Source organism: Pyxicephalus adspersus, chromosome 2 (assembly GCF_032062135.1).
Source record: "Pyxicephalus adspersus chromosome 2, UCB_Pads_2.0, whole genome shotgun sequence".
Classification (NCBI taxonomy): domain Eukaryota; kingdom Metazoa; phylum Chordata; class Amphibia; order Anura; family Pyxicephalidae; genus Pyxicephalus; species Pyxicephalus adspersus.
In genome coordinates, this window is record NC_092859.1 from 42,189,365 (window position 1) to 42,207,643 (window position 18,279).

At 39.5% G+C, this 18,279-nt stretch overlaps 1 protein-coding gene and 1 long non-coding RNA gene across 3 annotated transcripts in view; both read left to right on the forward strand.

Annotated features, from left to right (window-relative positions):
• The window catches only part of MGAT4B (alpha-1,3-mannosyl-glycoprotein 4-beta-N-acetylglucosaminyltransferase B), a 258,169-nt gene that overhangs the window by 57,715 nt on the left and 182,175 nt on the right, over positions 1–18,279 (forward strand). The gene's annotated exons all lie outside the window — the stretch shown is intronic.
• Positions 1,296–3,078, forward strand: LOC140323489 (uncharacterized). Its single transcript, XR_011919383.1, has 2 exons — positions 1,296–1,715; positions 2,554–3,078. It is a non-coding gene; the product is annotated as an uncharacterized lncRNA (long non-coding RNA).

The window sequence follows — 18,279 nt, forward strand, 5'->3', positions numbered from 1 at the left end:
CCCCCAGGAGAGACTGATGGTAGGTGTGAGATGGCAGGCAAAGATGGATTTTCTTGAATGATCACTACGCTTTCCTCTGTGATTAACTGATCCCAAGTCACAGGCATGCAAGGAATTGCAATACAATACTGCATGTTTGTGGAAAGATTGTTTAGCTGCTACCTTACACATTTCATTTAGCTATTGTGATCCTATTGCAGGCAGCTTTAGGCTTCATTTGTGATGGCTTTTCCTTATCCTGTAGAGACATGTTAAGGGGAGTAGCACAACATATATTTCTTGACTCCAGTTATGCGGTGTATGTATTTTTTACCTGCATCAATAGTGCAAAATGGTACTGGACTCCAAAAATAATGATTTGCTATGCTATACGGAAAAACTTGTGCATAAACAGTACCCTAAAATTTTATTTGTGTTTTAAATTCCTCCTGAAATATGAGCAGTGCATTTCTTTGTATGTAAGGGTTCTTGGCACTCCAGTGCATACAGCCATGTGTATGTATATGTGTAAGCTATGGTAGATCAGTAATGAGGAAAAAAACCTTCGTAAGGAGATAATCAGACAATACTGCTGACTTGCTTTTTGGGCGGAACAGCTTGCTCCTTTTTAATATAGTTTTCCTTGTATAAACATGCAAAGTGTTTGCAGTTGCTTTTATCAGAGCAGTGTAAAGCAAAAGTAACATCAATCTGTTAGCTTATAATGCCACCCAGCAAACACTGAAGCTCACTCAGCGAAGCTTAATTCAAATATTTTTTTTTTGTGATCAATCTCAACTGGGTCTTGTCACTGGAAGTGGACGCCAAACAGCCTGTTCTTTGTAACTTTTTCTTTCTTTGCTTACTACGAGTTCCTCAGGGGTGTGACAGTAGAAAGCCAGAAGAGTTTTTTTTTTTTGTGAATCTTTGTTCTGCATCAAAAGTAGTTTTAAGACTAATATGACTTTGTACAATGCAGTCACAGAAAACAGATTAAGAGCTTTCTAAATTAAACCACTTTGTTTTCCCTTTAAAAACATAACTACACATAAAACTAACATTATTTCAAATGTGTCATTTTTTATTAGCTATATCTCTACAGAATGATGAAGGGTAATACAAAAACAAATGTGAAAAATGTTCTTTAGGATCTCCCCCTCTGTCTCCTGTTACTGTGCAGTGTTTTGGGACTGTATTAGACAACCACTTTGTTACTTGGGTAGAAATGTTTCTCTCTGAACTGCACAGCCATTAATCAAGGCAAATAATAATTTGTTGTTAAACACTAAGCACCTGCTTACTTTCAAAAGAAAAAAGCAGCAAAATCGCAGCTATCCAGATTTATTTGTCTCTTCACCTTGGCTTCAAGACAGCGGTGTTTTGCTGAAAACATTCTGTATATTTTTTGCATTTATTTCGTTTGTTGTGTTGTCATGTTGCTACAATGAAATTCTATCAGCGGTGTTTTGCTGCATATTTGGAACACAGAGCCAATTAAAACATTCTCTGGAACGTTATGTCACCATGAGAGCAGATCCCATTTGTAAACACATTTTGATTGAAGAGATTAAAAAGAAGGCGAGGCTTTACCAGTAACAGAGCAATGGTGTCATCCAGCGAGGGAAACGGGTCATCACTGATTTTTGTCCTGTTTTTTATTTTGCATAGATACCGTACCAAGAATTATGATATTTACTCTAATCAAAACATATCCAATAGCACTGTATCAAACGGAGGTATGACAATATCTTTTGTTTCTGTTTTGCTGCACATTGCTTGTATTAAGAAAGATGGCACAAGATAAATTTTACAGGTTTTTGGCAGAGGATATGTTCGCTGTGTTTGTTTTATATGCTCTTTAAATCTAGAGCTGACTAACATAAATGCACTGTCCCTACATTCCATGGGAGAACCACAGAGCAGCACCTCGCTGCCCTCTCTCCCCTTCACTTCCATTACAAGGTTTGTTGTCCGTGGATCCATCAGGATTGTCATTCGGACCACAGCACTGTACACACGCAAGATTCTTGTCGGATATCAGCTCTGAGCCAATTATCGGACGAGAACCATTGCACGTGTATACATAGCCTAATGAATTCATTCTGAATTATCTGCTTTAGCTGGCCTGGGACTTTTTTTCTGACTGTGCAGGCCAAGCACATTGATAGATACAGATACAATAAGTATATCCATTATTATGGGGGACACCTGCAGACCAGCTGAACCCATTGACAGCAAGATACCAACTTCTGTCCAGATGTGCCAGTCCCGTAATAGGATCGGACAAGTAATGCAAAATAAAATGACACCAAAGATTACCGGACACAGATGTGCAGGGATTCAGTGTTTGGGTTTCTGCTGTTTCTGCTGATTTTTCTACAAAAAAAAAGGTAATTGTATGCTTCTGTTTTATCCCTGTGAGCTTGGGATGCTAGTAACCTGCTACGGGGTAGGTATCATGCAGCGGAGATAATTATCTGGATCCCTCTTTATCCCATTATAGGGTTTCATCCGTGTCCTGGCATACTATAAGCGGATTGCCTCTCAGGCTTAATTTGCTTTCTGTTGTTTCAGTACCAACTGGAATTATCCGAGTGCTGTGGAAGGAGGGCAGAGGACAATGGAGACGAAGATTACATTTCATTGCTACAATATCCGTACTGACAATTCCGGGATATGATTTAGAAAAGATGGTCGATGAGATCATGTGACGACCACATCTGTCACTATATACAGGCATCACATATCCTTCTACAGAGAAGCAGCATGATTGTTAAAAAATGTAATATGTCACATTTGACCATAAATGTTGGTGATAACTTTCTAGAACTAAAGGATCTTCTTGCTTATTATTATTTATATTTTGCAGTTGTCCAACTATTACTTCCAAAGCAGTCATTTAGTTAATCCCAGCTATTCTTTCCCAAAAACTCATGTAGGTACTACAGACTATGCTTTATAGTGATTAGATGAAGATGACAAATCATTCTCTTCTATGAAGCATAATAAGCAGCCTATTTTAAAGGTACAGTAGTTATGACAGGCAAAGCTTTGTAGGGTAATGTTCTAATAAACTGGCTTTCCAGCTTTTACAAACTTGAGCTTTGTAAGTCATTTTTTGCTATCAGTAAAGTGTTAAAATGTCCAATACAGAGGGTGAGTTTTTTTTCTTGCTTTGTTTTGGTATTACACCATACTTCTAAGGCGATGTTCAGACCCATGGCCGAAACAGACTCTCGTGTAGCCTGCGCAGCTGCAGTGGTAAAACCGGTGTTTGCACATTTTACAGCGAGCGGCTGTGAGCAGTACTTAACCGCTTACTGCCACCCCAATTCATTTTCTTTCAGACTGTCATGGAAGCAGTTTAGTTGTATAAGGAAGCAGGACCCGCACCGCAACCTCACTGCCTGCCTGGACATAGGCAACACACAGTCAATGTGGACAGTATTTCCCATATAAAGCAGCGTTTCTTTCTTGGTTTTGCTCTATTAGGCCACATTGCAAGAGTTGGACATGAGGTCTGCAATGTAAGTGCCACCTAATAATAATTGGATTACATTACATCCACTAAAAACCTATAATATAGGCTACATTCCACTAACCACCACTGATCAGAAATGCACCATCTATGGGTACTGTGCCAAACAATTTAGCAAAAGTCAAGTTTACTATATGCACAGCCCCTCTTCCCAAAGACTTTGATCTCTTTTTAAATATGAATGCCACATTGGCCATACACCAGTTCACCTGTGATACCCAGCCAGCCATTTAGAAGAATAAAAGTTAGAAACAATGTTGAAATAACAAAGTTTAGCGTTGTGTAGGCCATCTGATCCAGTTGCTTTAATCACCTTTAATTTGTTTAACTGTTTCTGAACCATATCAATTTTAAACCACAATTATTTTGTTTTATTTGATTTGGCACTGTGGCATTATTATTCCCTTTATGGAAATTAGTCTCTCATTTTCTTTTGTAGGCACTTATAGGGTGCCTACACCCTGACCATTTTACCATTTAAATATTTAAATGCTTTTTGTGAGTTTGTCTTATCACTTGAAATCTTTATCACTTTTTTAACAATGGACATGAGCCACATAGGTTTCACTTTTAGCCTTTTAAACTCATTGTCTACAAAAATATATATTTTGCAGCATACCATTGATTTAAATATTTTTTTTCCACTTTTGTGTTTTTTGATCAAGGATAATCCCCACCAGTCTATGATAATTTTTTTTTATTTTAGTGGTACATGCTAATTGTTTACAACTAAGGTTAAATTAAATCAAAAAATGGTCACTGCTCCTCTGCTCGGCATAAACTTCTAATTAGGACATTTTTAAAGTGTTCTTTCAGGAGTGCCATTATTTACCCCAGTTAATATCAGGGTAGGTAAAATTACCCATCATACATAATCAGATTCCTTTCTGATTTATCTACCCCATTATTTTCTAACACTCTCCCTCCCTTTCTAGTTTAAATACTCTTTCAACTTTCCTATCAACCTCACCCCTGGCACAGGGGCATATGTGTTGTACCACAATGAAAAGTTAGCCAAGTGCTCTAGAATCTCTACCCCCACCCCTTCTTATACCACGTCTTTAGCAAGATGTTTAGCTTCTCAATTGTAATAAAGATGCTCTATAAATGTAGTATTTTGTATTTTATTGTATATAGAAACATCCTTTTTTTTTTACTTTACTGTTGAAGCTTTTTATATTTTGTCTCTTTTCAGATTTTAAATACTAATTTTAGTACATCAGTACATCTAAATCCTTTTGTCTAAACCTCAAACCTGCATGTGAATAAATCATTGGATATATTTATAGATTTTTTTGCTGTGTTTTTATGATTCCTAAGTCAGTTTTCTTAAGATTAGCTTATAAAAGTGCTAATCAGAACATTTGGATTTGTCTGCTAATGGGGCTCCCTGGAGTATTAAGAGGCATTGTTATCTTCTGCCTTTTGTAGATCTGTTTTAGGCGGATGAATCAAAAATAAGGGAAACATAAATGTGGTTATTTTGCCATATTACTGCATGAACTCTTCTGTCCAAACCCCTTTTTTAGGAGGAAGGTAGCAACCTGGTAGAATATTTTGTTAAAGCTCTTGAAGTTTATTTAGTAGACCAGGATCTCTCAACCTGGGTTCTTTCAGAGGTTGTTAGGGTTTCCTCAACCAGTGAGCAATCTGTGCCTTTCTGGTCAGTTTACCTGACATCAATGATTTTTTCATATCTGTGAGGATGACATTCTTCCCAATCAATGATTCTCCTGCCTGATGCTGTCCCCTGCAGACATTCTTTATCCAGCAGAACTCCTTGTGAGTTGAATGATATTTATGTAGTTCAACCACTTTTATGAACCCAGGCTGTAGTGGTACATACTCTGGACTAGGTAGGCGAACAGTATTTCACACAAAACGCAATTTAGACATTACAACATGATAAATGTTGTAGTATGAGTAAATTTTTATTATTTTTTCATTATAAAAGAACAATAAACGTGACACAATCAAATAGCATTAACAATACCAACACACATGCATAACAAGACATTTAAAAAAAAAACGGAGCCAAAAGGTCCCCAACATCAGGGGGTGGTACCAGCCACATATTTTCTGTAAGCTTAGTATGATAGTTGTATAGCTTGTTTGAACAAACGGGCCCCCACATAGAACCCAGTAATAGGTAATCCCGGTAACAATGGAACATCTAATCTTGACCCAGTGAAAGGCACTTAGCACACAACATTGCCAACCTGACGAGACATACATATAAGGAAGGGAGGGTAGGGGAAGGACCGAATTCCGTACAGCGGGACTTTAATTCCCCCAAGTATGCACTGGCTAAGAGGAAATGCATCCATCATCCCATCATATAATGAGAGAGCTATCAAAATCTGCTGGCAGGTAGTTCTCAATCCATGGATCCCAAATCTTTCTGAAATTCATTAAAAAGTTCTGGAGCCTAGCTACCATATTTACATAGACCAAATACCACATTACTTTCCTCTTCACCTGTGCCACAGAAGGCATGCCAGAGCACCATGACTTGGCCAGTGTCTGCTGTTATACGCAGCTGTGAATACAAATGAAATGAATCGAAACTGACTCTTGAAAATTCCCTTGGGGGCGCAGCATCAAAAAAGCCTCAAACCGATCTTTACGCATACCACTGCCCAAGAGGGTGTAAATAATTTGGTAAATACCCGTCCAAAATCTCTTCATTTTAGAGCATTGCCACCAAATTTGGTATAAGGTGCCTGGCGACCCACAGCCACGAAAACAGCCTTCAGTGCAGTCGGGGCGGTATGTCACTAATCTGGTGGGAACCATGTACCATCAGAGTAGAAGCCTATAATTAGCTTAGTGAAACTGTTCATTGGGGGTACTGTGTGCCGCGGCATCCCACACTTGTTGCCACTGCTCCTCATCCAACGGTCGCCCAATATCTGTCTCCCATCGGGAGATATCCGGTAAGTTTATTAATTTTGTGTGTTGGTGCTGAAGTTGAAACACCAAAGGAAAGCATGTGCTCAATCTGCATAACCTTCAATGCTGTTAGTGTAATTTTAGGAAAACAGAAAAATCTCCTAATCTATAGTAGCCATGTGTAACATTGCCAAAACAAGGACCTCCATCTAAATGCAACTCTTTTTTGTATTGTAGCAGAATATACATTGGGTGAAAAACAGAACTGGGTTGATTTACCTAAGGAGTTGGACTGCTAAAGAATTAACTCAGTGAAAAAAAAAAAAAAAATATATATATATATATATATATATATATATATATATATATATATATAAATACAGTTGGCATTCAAAAATCTGGCAACTTCGGGACCTCAGGTGCGCCAGATTTTAGAAAATCTTTTTTTTTTAATTTACCTCCACACCCAGGCCAGCCTTCCTCTCGCAGCACCGCGGACATCTGGCACAGTTCCAGGAAGCAGGCAGCAGGGACGTCTCAACTTGTATTTAGTTTAGCAAGCAAGTGTTTCTGCAGAACAGCGCCAAAACATTAGTGGCCAAACACAGTACTGCAGTCCCTGTATTGAATATGCGATCTGAAATTCATGCCGAGAAACTGAAGGAACCAGATTATCGGTGGCCGGATTTTCAAATGTCAACTGTGTGTGTGTATGTGTGTGTGTATGTGTGTGTATATATATATATATATATATATATATATATATATATATATACAAATATTTTCTTCTTTGGATGACTGATGTCAGAATAGCTTTACCTCCTTCACTAAGGGAAAATTCCCATGATTCACTTTTCTAGGCAACTTATATGTATAGCTATGAAGAAGTTTATTCCGTATAATATACAGTGTTCATCTGTGTGTGCTCCATGTGTTGATAACATCTAATAGGATGTCAGTACAGCAGTGTTCACACATGTTCCAGCACTCAGTTCATAACCTGATATGGTTAATATCGTTCAGACAATTTCTTGAGCTTGCAGCGAATGGGAAAAGTGCTGGTCTAATTAAGATGGATGTATCTCCTGAGAGGACTACAGTTAATGGAGGCTGTTAAGTCCAGAAGCAGCCAAGGGAGCCACTGTTCATTTTCCAAGGCCGAGTTCAAATTAGGAAAGCACAAAGATAAAATCGGTGGAAAAAAAAATAATCATTTTATGCTAGTTAAACGTTAGCACCCCAAACCCTGTGCAGGATTTCACAAGTATTTTTTTATTCTGTTGCGTTGTGGCAGGCGCCATGGCTTGGTGGGTAATGGAGCAAATCAAAAGCTTCTCTTTTCATAAGGAATACTCATCAACATTTAAATAACTCTTCTTCTCATTGATTGTTCTCCTCAAGCAGCTCATGTGCATTTCACCCAGCAAGTTTTTCAGTCTTATCTCTTGTAGATTGATTGAGATGCACACATTTAGTAAAAAAAAACAAAAAAAAACCCTGAACTACAGTAGGACAATGTCACCATTTACATTTTATTGTTCCTGCCAGCATGTGGACCGGTGCAGCATTAAATTTTGTTCTGGTAAATCAAAAATGGTCTAAGGCCTGTTTATGTGTAGGAATGGGTGATTGAGTGATTGAGGGTGATTGAGTAAATATCATCCTAGCACACTTTAACCCTCATCCCCCCTATGAAATCTCTTTCTTTCATGCCTTTGTCCTGCATGCCACTAGAGTACAACTGATGAAATACTGTACTGGCCGTTTCACACCACAACATCCGCTCTGTTATCCGCTATAGACAGACAGACAGGACTGGAGTTATCATCAGACACAGTAGGCAATTGCCTATAGGCACCAAAAGCAAAGAGGCAGCTTTTACACTTTTTTATTTCTACCATCAGTAGAAGCACATTTATAAATTTAAAGTTACAATATAACAATATTAGTTGTTGACCATCCCTAATACACCAAATTGTATATACAATGTGTGAATCAGCAGGGAAATCCACAGAGACCTGGATATAGGGATATGCTAGATTCTGTCTGACAGCTACTCTGCTGACTTCATTGAAGCCATCATCGGGGGTAGCATGACCCTATAACCCACTGGGGGCATTACAGTCACTTCTTCTCACAGGTTTTAGTTGCTGGGCAAACTGGAAGTTTGGGTCAAATGTAATTTTTACAAAAGTTGCACATTAACCAGATTCTGTTTAATGCTTTTTTCCCCCGCAATGACAGGATGATTCCCATGGCTGCATTCATGATATGAGCACAGCTGTGGGACTCCTGACAGTGTGAAATACCCGGGCACTATAGGGCAAATAAGGACAAGTCCCCCCATTCACCTCTAGTGCTCCATGATTGGGTGAAGAAAGAGAAACCCTGATGAAGCTTGGGCCATCATCGGGGATTCCCTTTACTCAGCCAGTGTCCCCATTCAGGTCTGGTGCTGATTGGCTGAGAAAAGGGAAACCCTGATGGCAGCTCAAGCCTCATCAGGATTTCCCTTTCCTCAGCCAATCATGGAGCTGATCAATCAGCAGAGCTTTGCTATGCTGACAGCTTTGTTTTCTTGATTGCTCCTGTAGCCCTAGAGGAGCTGTGACATGTGCTTTGTATCCAAGAACACATTCTACAGTTTCACTAGGGCTGCGGGAGCAATCAGGAGAGCAGAGCTGTCAGCGTAGCAGAGCTCCGCTAATTGCTTTGCCCAGTGATTGGCTGAGGAAAGGGAAATCCTGATGACGGCTCAAGGGTCATCAGGGTCACAGCTTTCCTCAGCCATTCAGCACTAGATGTGAATGGGGACAAGTCTCTCTATATAAGTCTAGTGCTGAATGGCTGAGAAAAGGGAAACCCTGATGACAGCAAAAGCATCCCTTTCCGCAGCCAATCACAAAGCACTAGTGGTGAATGAGGAGACTTGTCCTCATTTTCCCTCTAGTGCTCGGGAATCCCACACTGTCAGGCGTCCCAGAGATCTGGGAGTCTCCTCATTAAAGGGGGCTTCCAGATTCCAAAGTCCAGCTTAAAACGCTTATAAACACCCCTATTGTTTTCAATGGAAGCTTTCATAAGAAGCTTAAAAGCCCTTGTAAAAGCCTCCATTAAATTCAATGGGAGTGTTTTCCCGCATTTACCCTCTATAGCACTCAAAAGCGTGCCTCAAGGAAACGTCCTGGTGTAGAATAGCCTATTGGAATGCATAGGAATTTTAAACATGGGCTTTTAAAGCCTCAGGTTAAACGCTGAAGAAAACATCCATGTAGACCAGGGGTGTCAAATTCTGGTCCGTGGGCAAAATCCAGCCCGGCACACCTTTTTTATGGCCACCAAAAGAATTCCTAATATGAATTCAATTCATACTAAGCTGCTGTTCTATAGACGCAAGTACAATACCGCTACTACAATTCCGAGCATCATTCGCGTCTCTAGACCAGCGGCCTCTCTGCCTATGTGTGGCCCCGCGTTTTAAAGATGCCGGGAATTGTAGTAGCGGCATCACTCGTGTCTATTGAACAGCAGCCTATGCGTGGACCCCACGGAATTTATCCTGACAGGTAAGCTCAATAATCAGGAAATATTATTATCAGGAATTATCATAGAGCTATTGCTATATTAATTGTTTTATTGTGCCAGAGAATGCAATGTAAATGCAGCAATTCATTTGGTTTCACATTGCATTCTCTGGCAACGTAAAACAATTAATCTCAATAAGAAGAAACCAGAACACATGAGAAGAACATGCAGTAATATGCAGTTTTTCATAGAAGAAATTTGTTATTAATATTCTTAGCTTGTGCAAAAACGTTACCACTGAAATTTAACGAGGAAAGAGGCAAAGATTTTTTCCTAAATAAAATTTATTTAAATTTATTTTTCTATTATAGTCTTGTTCCAGATTGAATGTTAAGTAAAACCTCTTCGTTTCTATATGAAAATGTTGTTTTTTTCAATAAACTTCAAGTTTGGCCCTCTGTGTATTTGAGTTTGGCACCCCTGGTGTAGACTAAGCCTAAAATAAGGTTATGGTTCTGAGTTTGTTTTTAAAAATGTATTGTTAGTCAGGGAGGCTAGAAAGCAGTCTAATTACTGCTATGGCTGGTGGAAGTGACAGCAGACCCCACGTGTTGACTCTCCAACTGTCCCCACAGCAGCCACTGTCACACTTATTGTCAGGGAGCACGGAAACAAGATCACAAACCAAATCATTTCTTTGTGATATGAACTTGGAAGTACTCTGCTCTGAGCACATCTCTGTCTGATGACAGCAGGCTGCGCAGGAGAAACAAGAGATATGCAGGGGAGACATTAGATGTCTAGCAGAACTCTATAAAGAAAACCAAAAGGAGAAACAAAGGAAAAAATATAACACTTAGGACATACATATGTATGTAAAGTATGTAAAGATTCTGCAGCATATAATGGTTATTGCTGAGCACACCACAGTGGGAGAACTAAAGCCGCCTACACACGTGCAATTCTTGTAGTTGGAAAGGATCTTTCACGATCCTTTCCAACGATAAGAACGGCACAATGCATGAACGAGTGCTGTACATACATACATATATGGAGAGAGGAGGGGGAGAGGGACGGAGCTGCACCCTGCTGCGCGCTCTCCCCCTTCCCTTGCATTGGGATCGCTCATTGTTCATGGATCCGCCAGGACAGATCCACGGACGATGAACGACGCAGGCTGTACACACGCCAGAATTTGACGTGTGTACGTAGCTTAAATCCAGAGCCTTCACTTGTTTCTAATTTGACAAACTATAGGGGTTTATATACCTATGCAAAATGTGTAATTATTGTAGCTTGTCACCATTTGTTCATGCAGTTTTTACTAAAAAAAAGGCAAATCCGTTAGACTCACACAGTTGGATATGGTGATTTTTTTTTCATGAAAGTTGAATTTTATTTTTAAGAAAAATGAACATTTCAAAATGTTTATACGTTAAAAAGTCTCCACTCTTCTGGAATGACAAAAGGGTTTCAAGATTCACAAAGCTTAACCACCTTCTTTGTTTCTGTTTTTTTACACAATAGGAATCTTTTTGTGTTGCTGTTGAGCCCAGCAGACACATGTCCCATAAATCACCACAATAAAAAAACATTTTTGATGAATACATCATCTCAGGGTGCCATGCCTGTTTGTGTTTGTAACAATCTTATCTCTGTAATGGGAAGAAATAGGAAGGTTATTGAAATTCTCTCTTGTCCTATTTTTCCTCACCTCTCTGTGTATCTCTGTGCAGTTATTTTCTTCTCTCCATGACACGGAATCATTACTGAGTGATTGACCTGACCTGACACCACATGATGGGGAAGGGATGCACAGTAGAAGCAGCAGGATGCTTAATGTTGTAATTCTGTTATGAAGAGAAATGTAGAAAGCTTGTTCTAACAGCCCCGGGTAATGCCAGTTGAGTTGTCTGTAGCTAAGCATAGCTGTATTTTAGATTTGTCAATGTATATGTAGAAAACATAAAAGGAAGCAACCCTACATAAATATAACCACTTTAGGGGTGATGTGTCTTTGCCTCCGCTCAGCTTGCAGAAAATTGATCACAAAGCAGAACCAGAGATGGAAAATATAGTGAACACATCTTTGACATACCCTGTTTCCCCGATTATAAGGCACTCTCTTATATTTTTTGAAATGCCAAAATATGCCCTGGGTCTTATTTTCAGGGGATGTCTTATTTTTCCATGAAGAAGACTACAGTACACATTTATTGTTGAAAGTCACTCATGATCACTCATGTTCCATTGATTGTCCCCTTCTGATCACTCATGTTCCATTGATTGTCCCCTTCTGATCACTCATGTGCCGTTCATATTCCCCTTCTGATCATTCTTTGCCATTGATTGTCCCCTTCTGATCACTCTATGCAATGATTGTCCCCTTCTGATCACTATGAAATGATTGTCCCCTTCTGATCACTCTATTCCATTGACTCCATTGTCCCCTTCTGATCACTTACCCGTAATTAAGTGCAGGGATCAGCAGCTTGCTTCCTTGTTCAGAATCGCGGGGGCACGTGTGCAGGCTTTTTACTTTCAGTTTGGCTCAGGAATAGACACGCCCTGTCTTATAAACGGGTGAGTGTCTCATTTTAATTATTTTTTTAAAAATCGGGGGTGGCTTACTTAATGGAGATGTCCTAAAATCGGGGAAACACGGTACTAGTACTGGGGTTGTGAATCTTTCCCATTCTTCTCCACTCTAAATGAATGACCTTCTTGCTCCAAAAAATGTATTCCTTAGTTTTAATTGGGTATACCAGAGAATGGGGAAATGTGGCACAATAAATAAGTAAAAGCAAACCTTAGTTGGATGACTTTTAGGTTGCTATAGCACAGTGTATTATGAATATTTAATTTTCTGTTATAAGCATTTCTTTTTCCGTACCATTTTTAAACTTTTGTTTTTTGGATCTTGAGGCTTCTTCCCTTCTCCAGACTCTTTAAACCACTTCCAAGTCTACATTTATTAATTCCATTTTCAGGGATTACTTGAATGAGGCCTTCATTAAAGGATCACCAAGTATTATTAATTGCCTGGGTTTAAGGCTCCTATAATACCAAAAATGGAAATCCTTGCAAACAAAGGACCTGTGACAATTCTTCTGTAGCATAATGACAGCTGATATTTCTAACGTGGTAAAAGTAGTGACATCCACAAATATTTGTCTGCTTGCAAGCATGTACTCTGGATGGCCTTCTTCTGTTAAAATAGGAGTTGTCCATATGAAATGTTTTTGTCATTTTTTCCACTTTCCAACTTAGCAAATGCAGCATGTCTGGGTTGGGTATGACAATAATAATGACCACACAGTATTAACATGCATTTAGGAGATGATTTGTTTCAGCCTTAGGGCTCATCTCTTGATAGTCCACAGGGAAAAACTCTTTTCAATATAATAGCAAAAAAAGGTAATGTTAAAAAAAAAATTAGTGGAGGTGTCCAGGAAGTGGCAATAAAGAAAGCTATAAAAAGGATTCTACCACTAACTCAATACGTGTGTAATTAGGTGGTAAGGGAAGAAGCTATTACCCTTAGCTATGTAACATGCTAGTCCCAGAGCAGTCAAGGTAAGTGTAATTACTACCACACAGCCCTTAAATAAGTCAGGGAATGGTCGACTCCAGGGAAATCTCATCATACAGTTATCTCTAGATGCCTACTTATAGGATACAGGTGGACATCTAGCGATACCTGCATATTTAGTGATAAAGTTTATGGCATGTTGTTGAACTTTCAGGACCCACTCACTCTATTACACAATCCTTAATTAGCTGCAATAGCTCCGTGTTGGGCCTGTCCTCATGGTATCCAGGGTCACAATCAGCCAAGGAGTTACACATCATATTTACGTGCCTGTGCTGCAGCAGGCGGCTAAGCCTGAGCTCCTGACCACAATAACTGGTCAAGAGTTTAATTATGGGAATATGTTTTCAGTGTTTCCTGTAAAAGTGTCTGCCTGTTTAGTGCTCAGGGCTAGTTTAACATGTGTTGTGAGGTCTGATACTCCAGGTATGAAAATCAGATAGAGCATATCATAGAAACAAATAGTAGTAGGGAAAGTTGTGGTGTGGTGGAACACAAAAAAAAAACATCCATCTATGTGCAAAAGGCAAAAAAATGACAGAGGCAGAAGCACCAGTGGCTCTCCTTACACTGCTCTAAAGCTAGGGACAGTGGGTCAGCAGGAGGGCAACCAGCGGAAGCACGGGCCGCTCTCCTCACACTGCTTACACAGGAGCTGCTGAGAATGGCAGAACAAATCTATATAAGGCTTCTATTTCCGCAGTGGCCAGAGCCACGGACCACGATTCCAGTACACATCGTCGGCTCAGGGTGGTGGACGGGGTGTGTCTCTGGACACAACCTGCCCACTCTCCCATCGCAGGTTTACACCCGGCATGGTTGGGTTCTGACATCATGAGGTCACTCTGGGGGACGTTTCTTCCTCTTTGAGTGACACATGGCTCCTCGCGCATGCTCGGTCTGGAGTCTGTGCATTTAGTGGTCTGCGATCCAAAAGGTTGGGAACCACTGTTCTAAAGTATATAATATAAATTAACATCTAATTATTTAGTTAAACAAGTAAAGCAATTTCTGTTTTGATATAGTGGAGTCTAGCCATGGAAATGTAAACTAGTATTCAACATACTAGAATATTAGAACTACAACTAATTTAGTAGAATCATGCAAGGAACCAGCACACATGGTAACTTCCTAGTATCCACCATGGCCTTTTGTCTTGGATTACTACACTTCAACATTGCTCACTACAACAGAAATAGTTTGTTATTATACTGGTTACAAGATATCCAATGTTCGGTTTTACATCACTACAATGTTTTTTGAACCACGTATTTAAAGCTCCTAAAGTCTTGCTAACATAGAACATAAATAGTTCAGAAATACAGTCTTCATTACGGATGTAATTTTTATGGAAACAACACCTTTTGCCAAGGAAAATGTAAACTGTTCAAATAATGCATATCTATTTCTCAACTAAAGCTTGAGAAGCTGTGTTTTTTTTGTTGTTGTTGTCACCTGCTGTTACTTTAGGTGCATAGGAATAATGGTGCGGGCCAGCAGGAGTATAGAGAGAGGGGGTGGGGGGGGGTTGTAATATTGTAATATTTTTGTACTGTACAACCTCTGTGTGACTTGGATTTATTTATTCTTAGTACAAAAAATATATTATATTTTTTAGACTGTTGATTCCCTATCCTTTATCATTTCAGCCATAAAAAAGCTGCAATAAGGAATATTTTAACGCTTCACAGCTGGCAAGATTCATCTGGTTCTTGCTGCCTCTGTTCTGGGGAGACTGAACATCAGTTAGGTACAAGGTGGGACTAGGTAATATTTGGGAAGATTGTGTGAGGAGTAATTGAGTTAATCCAACCATGAGATTAGTGGCAATTCAACATGGCTGATCTTTCAGACTGATGTCAATAGACCTCAACCACAGTGTTAGATTGCAGGGGGTAGAGGGTTACTGAAGCTTAAAAGTAGTGGAAAGAAGCAGAAATTTGCAGTTTAATTATTGGTTTCTGGGTAAAATAGACCTAATGTTTGTCACAAAATGCTGACAAACGGTGTATGACAAAGATTCTTTAAAGGTAAAGAAAAATTCTTAATCGAGTTCTGAACAATCACTTCTTAGTGTAATGTGTAGTTTTATTTTCTTCTAGTCTACAAATGCTACCGTTTGTGTAATGCAATGTAACTAGAATATCGGGAAAAAAAACTACAGTTTGTGCCTTTTGTTTTTTTGTCAATGAAAGCAAGTGTTTCCTGTCCCCCAAAAAAGGGTTTAATGGTTCAGTGGATGGAGCATTTACTATAAAACTGAACTATAGGCAGGGATGAAAAATGGTATATATTCATTTAACTTATTTTTACATATAGGTAGCATAGGTAATCTTCCTTTACACCCAACTATTCATCCCCTGCACCAAAGCACTTAGATTGGGGAGAGGAGGTTCTGTCCCATGATCCAGCCGTGTCTGGTGATTATTTGCTTTGTCAAATAAAGTGTCACCCCTGTGCCTAAAGCAGGGGTCCGCAAACTTTTATGGCCACTAGGCCATTTCAGGGGTGAGTGGGAGCACACTAGGCCGAACTCTGAGTCCCGCCCTAATGGCTCCGCCCACCACCAGGGAGGGAACGCCCCCTGAAATGAAATCCCTCTCCTCTGTATGCATTGCAGAGGAGAGGGATTTCCCCTCAGAAAACTTTCACTTTTTACTGCGATAAATAGGGGAGCAACAGCAAGGAGGTGGCACCGGAGCTCCAGCGGCTCCGGTAGTTCCTAACGCCAGATCGGCCAGGGGGCATTAGGCCTGAATGAACTACCGGCTAGGCCGTATCTGGCGGAGTTTGCCGACCCCTGGCCTAAAGCCTCAAAGCTGTACTTTGAGAAGTCACTGCTGCATCTGACAACTAGAAAGATTTGGAGGGCGGTTTTGTTATATCACTATTGTGTTGCTCACCTTACTCTTTGCTGGATACACTGACATAATCAAAACCCTGCCTCTACTAAGATGGTTGCCTCCACAGAAAAGAAAGTCGCTGACTAGTCCCTTCCCCTCTGCTCATTTTTTAGGGTTTAATATCATCATTTTTTATTTCCCTTTAAACTCTGATTTGTTAACTTAGTTAATTTGTTTTGGTTGGGGAAGGGGGGTTAAGGTAGGTTTCCCAAATTTCACACTCTTGGAGGATCCATCAATGCAGGACTGGCATTTGAGCTTGGGGAATCTTTAGGTATTTGACAATGGTATGAAACTTGGTAAAACTATGGGCAAAAATGAAATGTCTGCTGCAGTTTGTCAATAGTATTGACACAAAGGTTCTTTTTTTTTTTTTTGGGGGGGGGGGGGGGGGGGGTGCTGTTAATATCAAAATATCCAATTACCTTCTCATTCTGCCAGTAGATCTGACTGTTTTTTCCTTCCTTAACAGTTCTGTTCATCCTGTAATTAATTCGCTGCAGAGTTGTCGCCCTGTGGACAATGCAATTTTAGATGAACTATAAAAGCAACAAAAAAAAAAAACATAATAACTCCAGCTAACACTAGTTATAACAAGATATGTTTTCCTTTTTTAATAACGGTATAAACTATCAAGATAAAAGCTGACTATTGAGGACACCCCTATCAGTATCATTTGTCCTAACCTCTGTGTCTCTTCCTTTTGCTGGACTTATATACTGGATACTATGGTTAAAGGTATTACGCACATATGGTTCCCTGAATTCTATTTTATTTGCTATAGAGGCAGTAACTATCTGCATTATTAGTCGGTGAATTGGATAAAACCCTGCCCATCATCTGGTGCCAATTCTTATCTACAAAGCCAAACATGGTCCAGAAGACAAATGCTTTTTAGTGCCATTTGTCTGAGCTGTACTGAATTGCCCATCTTGCTGACACAAACATTTTGACGGACCATTTGAAAAGGAAAAAGAGCATGATGAGTCTGGCGTACTGGTTCAGCAAATCAAAAACTCTAATTAGAGCTGTCAGGACCTGACAATTATTGTTTTATTTTGGGGCAGATAATAAATAAAGGAACTAAATGCAATCATCCTCCTTTTCATGTGGTATGTTAAGCAGTTCTACTTCACAACAAGGGATTAGTGGCTGCTGATAAGGTTATTTGATTTCCAAGTGGTTGGAATTTAAATAAAAATGCTAGCTTGTGTGTTCCATTTTAATTTTTGCATAAATAGCTGAGAAAAATATAGTAGGTTCTGCTTTGTTTCCTTTGTTTTTTTTTTTTTGCTCAGATGTCTAAGTTAAGTATACCTTAGTAAAGTTTAGAATTATATGTTTTGTCCATATTGGCTAGTAACATGTTCTAAAGAGCCCTGTGTACTTCAGTTTTATATCTGTTTGGTAAGGACAGTTTTCTCCCAAGAAGGAAATGATTGCTTTGCAGGAAACCCACCTGAAAAACTGGATGTTGGTTGCAAAGGTGTAAATACACCAAAAATATTATTTTAAATGGATGAAAGCCCTTAAAATTACTATTACAATCTGTCCAAAACCTTAGAAAACAACATCTGCACTTGGGTAAGTATGTGCCAATATGGCATGTATTCTGTGCATATTTGCTGATTATGGAAGAAGCTCCCCAACCACCAATGGCTGTAAAAATAAAAAAAAACTTGATCACACCCTCCCTAAACCCTCTTGGGTGCCCATACGTGCCATCACTGCATTTCTCCTGCTACTAACCACATACATTTATTAGAAGTTCCCCAGTACTAACAGTGAGTGACCATATTACATTACTAGTCTTGGTATTTGGTCTCCTGTAAACAAATATAGCAATGTTG